Here is a 5499-nt window from a genome sequence, read left to right as displayed (position 1 = left end):
TCCCGGGTGCGCGCGAGCTGTTACTTGGGAAACAGAGACATCACGTGGTCGCCTGGGTGCATGAGCTGTGTGCTCATGAAGTCTACTACATGCAAGCTAAATGCAAGTACAATTGTAATTCATTTTTATTTTTTATGCTAAATAAAACTGTAAAAGTTATACTATAAATTATAAATACACTAGATTAATTAAAAGAATATTTCTACTTCAGTAGTACTTCAGTGTTATTATACTACATACTAATAAAGTATACTACTGCACAAATATACAGGAGTTTTATAAGTGTATTTCTTAAAGGTGTGCTTTGAATGCTTTAAAAATTAGTTCAATCTTAGTAGACTTCAATTAAATTGGTTTTATTAAAAATATATTACTAGTGTACTAGATCTAAGTACATTTCCCAACTGTGGCACATTTAATATAACAGCACTAATTAGCACTGACACTTAAATTGATTTTAAGTAGTCAGATGTAAGGAGTTCACTTGACTGTACTATTTAAACACCATTAACATGTACTTAAGTATATCAAATAAAGGAATTATTAAAGGGGTCATCGGATGCCCATTTTCCAGAAGTTGATATGATTCTTTAGGGTCTTAATGAAAAGTCTATAATATACTTTGGTTAAAAATTCTCAATGGTTGTGTAAAACAATACCCTTTTTTACCTTGCAGAAAAAAGGCTCTTGCAAAATTTATCCTGTTTTGGACGAGGTTGCTTTAAATGTTAATGAGCTCTGCTCACCCCGCCCCTCTCTTCTCTTTGTGGAGTGACGAGCCTGTTTACTTTAGCCGCTAAACTTGCTAACTAGCACGTTATTAGGAAGGGCGATCGCAAAAGGTTCATTAAAAAACCCCTTATACTCACTTCTGCTGTAAGTGAAGCTGGATCACGAATGATTTGCGCGAACATAGACGGATATATGTAGATCGGGAGGCGCATTCCATTCAAACAAATGTAATCCACTGCATCTTCAGCGGCTCAGTTGTCGGGAGTAAATGACGACCACTATGTTCATTATTATCACATCCAGCAACACAACACTTCAATCGCTCAATCAGAGATATTCTTGTCTAACTTACATCCCTGCTCCAGCATCGAAACAATGGAGGTTGGACTGTTCCTGCTGGTTTAAGGCGGGTCTGAGGTAAGACGCTCATGTCAATCAACTATCATGGGAGCGGCCTCTGTTGGTGTGACGCCACACCAACAGGCATTTGAGAATGGCTCGATTTAAAAAAGGGGATATTATTTTTACAGATTAATTAAAAACCACTGCATGGATTTTTATCATTATAGGGTAGATGTGTACATACACTGCCAACACACATTAATGTTCAAACAACAGGTAAAAGTGAACTTTGCATCTGATGACCCCTTTAACATACAGTCATGGCCAAAAATATCAGCACCCTTGCAATTCTGTCAGAAAACGCAACCCTTCTCTAAGAAAATTGTTGCAGTTGCAAATGTTTTTGTACTCACATTTGTTTTGGTTTTTTTGCACTGAAACAACACAAAAAACAGAAGAAAAGTCAAATCTGATACAATTCCACACAGAACCCAAAAAACGCACTGGACAAACTTATTGGCACCCTTAACTTAATATTTGGTAGCATTCCCTTTGGAAAAAATAACTGAAATCAATCTTCCTGTAACCATGAATGAGTTTCTTACACCTCTCTGCTGGAATTTTGGACCACTCTTCTTTTGCAAACTGCTCCAGGTCATTCAGATTTGAAGGATGCCTTCTCCCAACTGTTGTTTTGAGATCTCTCCACAGATGTTCTATGGGATTCAGATTGCTGGCCTTTTCAGAACTCTCCAGCATTTTGTTTGTAACCATTTCTGAGTGCTTTTTGAAGTGTGTTTCAGGTCATTGTCCTGTTGGAAGACCCATGACCTCTGGTGAAGACGCAGCTTTCTGATACTGGCTACTACGTTGCGCTCCAAAATTCTTTGGTAATCATCAGATTTCATGATACCGTTCACACAGTCAAGGCATCCAGTGCCAGAAGCAGCAAAGCAATCCCAAAACATCTTTGAACCTCCACCATGTTTGACTGTAGGGACTGTGCTCTTTTCTTTGAAGGCCTCATTTCTTTTTCTGTAAACAGGGCCATGATGTCCAGCTCTACTTTTGTCTCATCTGTCCACAGTACGTTCTCCCAGAAGGATTGTGGTTTTGTCACATAAGTTTTGGCGAACTCCAGTCTTGCTTTTTTATGCCTTTGTGTCAGCAGTGGTCTCCTACCATAGCGTCCCTTTTCATTCAGATGGTGACGGATAGTGCAAGCTGACACTGTTGTACCCTGTGTCTACAGATCAGCTTAAATTTGTTTGGAAGTTAATCAGGGTTCTTTATCCACTGTTCGAACAATCCTTCATTGTAATTTTTCAATAATTTTGCTCTTCCGTCCTCATCCAGGGAAGTTAGCTTTGGAGATGGACTTGTAGCCTTAAGATTGTCCATGTTTTTACACTTCTTTCTTTTCTCCATGCTCAGTGTGACACACAACACAATGGATGAGTCAGCTTTTCTCCATTTTAACTGGTTGCAAGTGTGATTACTATATTGCCCACACCTGTTACTTGCCACAGGTGTGTCTACATACAAATTACAGGAGCATCACATGCTTGAAAAGCAATTATTGCTATCATAGTTTTGACAAGGTGCCAGTAATTTTGTCCAGTTCATTTTTGAGTTTTGTGTGAAATTTTATCAAGTTTGACTTTTCTCCTCTGTTTTTTTGTGTTGTTGCGGTGCAAACAGAAACAAGAAGCATGTGAATACCAAAAATATTTGCAATTGGAACAATTTTCTGAGAGAAGTGTTGCATTTTCTGACAGAATTGCAAGGGTGCCAATATTTTTGCCCATGACTTTAGTTACAATGCATTTGAAGTGAATTATTTAATGTATAAAAATATGTGGGCAATACATTATAAATACATGTTGTATATATTTATTGTATATTATTCTTATATTTTAAATAATTCATAAGTCTATTTTCTGTATAATGAATATATTCAAAAGTGTATGAAAGATGGGTTCAAATGTACTACAAATGGTAACTACTTTTTTTAATACAGAGATAATATGTTAAAAGCACATTAGTTCATATTCATGGTGTCCCGAAATAGCACAGTTGAGTACACTTAATAAGTACTAAAGAATAAGTTTTAGTATATTAAGTTCAAATTTAGTGTGCAAAAATAGATCACTTTACATTATGGAAGTGTACTAAGTGTACTGAAATAAAGCGTATTTTATTGCACTTTTTCACCTGGGCAAGTAAGATACTCTTCAAATTAGGCTTTCAATAATGTTTTTGTAATATTTGTAGTGTTTTTAATTGTATAGACCCAAATTTCAGGCCTATATACTGTGTACAACCATGCATGCTGGCCAGTCAAAAGTTACTTGAACTTTGAATGTGTGAAGGCACACATTATTGATTATGTTATTTGTTACTCTAATAAATATTGCAAATCTTGATTTTAAAAGGTTAATACAGTTGAAGACATAGGCCTACAAATACTGTACAAATAAGTGAAAGCTAGGGTTTAAAAGCACACTAACATTGCCTGTTATTTTCTAGTCAGACTTAATATTTATTTATTTTAATATTAAATTACATTAAATTAATAGTCTTAATCTTACAACTTCTTCTGGTCTTTTATGTATCACACATTTTCCATCTTGTCATTTACAGTAGTACAGTAGTAAAAGCACAAAAAGCAATACATTGTTATTATAGATTTTCAGAGCTTTTTCTGTGTATCTTCTAAAATTGTTCTTAGAAAGGTTTATTTTTTTGTCCAGCTGACAGAGTAGCAGAGACATTTAATATGAATTTTGCCCGAGGAATTGAGGAAGTAAAAAATAAGGTAAAGTCGTGACTATGCACACATTTTGTTTTTTGGCATTTAGTGTATTTCACACATAAATCTTCCATGAATGCATGCTTGATTCCAACTCCCCGCTGTGGTTTCCTGGTTATTGATGTTGGTGAGGTAAATTGCAGCTCCTTCCGAGAAAAAAAAAAAATTCAATTCGACACAAGAGAATGGAGGCTGCACACGTTATAGGTCAGCTTTACATTGCTATGGCAACAGATAACAGCCCAACCTTATAAAACAAACTACAGCACACAGAAACAGCACCTGTTATTCTGTCCTCTAACCACAACTGCACTAAACAAGAGTAGGGTGTTAAGAAATTACATTTTAAAATGAACAAAATAGTAATCAAAAGTAATCAAAATATTATAAACACAATAATTAATATATTCCAGGCCCAAACAACAGGTCTGTGAGAAATTACTGTAAGAAGTCCCTTAAGAGTGGGTACTTTCTTTCATTTAGAATTATTCATTCAAAATGAGTCAGCTGAATCACTCACTAGGAGACCAGAAAAGGCTAATTTAGCCCCTTGTCTCTTGATCCCCATCATTTGTAGTGTGATAGTCAACAGCGTGAGTCACCTTTATCATTTATGTTAAGTGCTGACCATTATGTCTTTTGAGGACTGGGAAATTAGTTTCTCATCAGGGGGTCAATTTAGGTTAGAAGTCTGACTCTGACAGCCAATGAATGACAATAAACATTCTGTGTTCCTGTAGTGGCCAGGAGGGGGCAGTATGAGCAAGCAAAAGCCTTTCCCTAGTGCCTTATTAATTGACTGAACTAAGAGGCGTGATTTGTTTTATCAGTTAGCTGTTTTTGTTTATAAAAACGTTTCAGGAATATGATTGTCTGTTGTTTTTCATATGCTCCACTGATTTTCATACTCTGCTACAGCCAATAGGCTGGAACGTATTTCTTTTTTTTTTCTTTCTTTTTTTTTTTTTTTTAAATATTTTTCTTTCTGTTTGAGGATATGCCAGGTCCAGTGAGTCAAGAAAAAGACTCAGAACCTTTGAAGTCCAACTTAAAAAAACGAGAGAACCTGGAGTAATGCGCTTCGGGGCTTGTTCCAGCTCTCCCACATGTTTTGCCCTGTATTTCACTATAGTCTACCACATACTGTATAAACACACACACAGACTCATACATATAAATTTGCGGTACATAAAGTCCCCACAAACAACCAACACAAACACCCCCCCTTTTCATTTGTTAAAATGAAATACCGCTCCGTGGTAACATTACTAATAGTTAATATTAATAATATCTTTATGTTGCAATGGGATTGACATAAACCGAAATAAGAATCATTTTCTCGGATAATATTTCAGCAATCAAGTCATGTGTATTTTCTATCAGTTGTTCAGAATCAGAACTATGAATCACTTATTTGATGCCGTCAAACGCGGTCTGAAACAGCTCGCTATTTAGTTTTATTCATTCAGGCATTATGATTCCATTACTAAAAATAAATCAACCATAGGTTTACTACAAATAGGCTAAAACCAAAAAAAAAAAAAAAAAAGTACTAAAGTTAGACCATGGTAACCACTAATTAACCATGGGTTTGCTACATGGTATTTGTATTA

Source organism: Labeo rohita, chromosome 14 (assembly GCF_022985175.1).
Source record: "Labeo rohita strain BAU-BD-2019 chromosome 14, IGBB_LRoh.1.0, whole genome shotgun sequence".
Taxonomy (NCBI): Eukaryota; Metazoa; Chordata; class Actinopteri; order Cypriniformes; family Cyprinidae; genus Labeo; species Labeo rohita.
Note: the sequence above shows the minus strand (reverse complement) of the source record.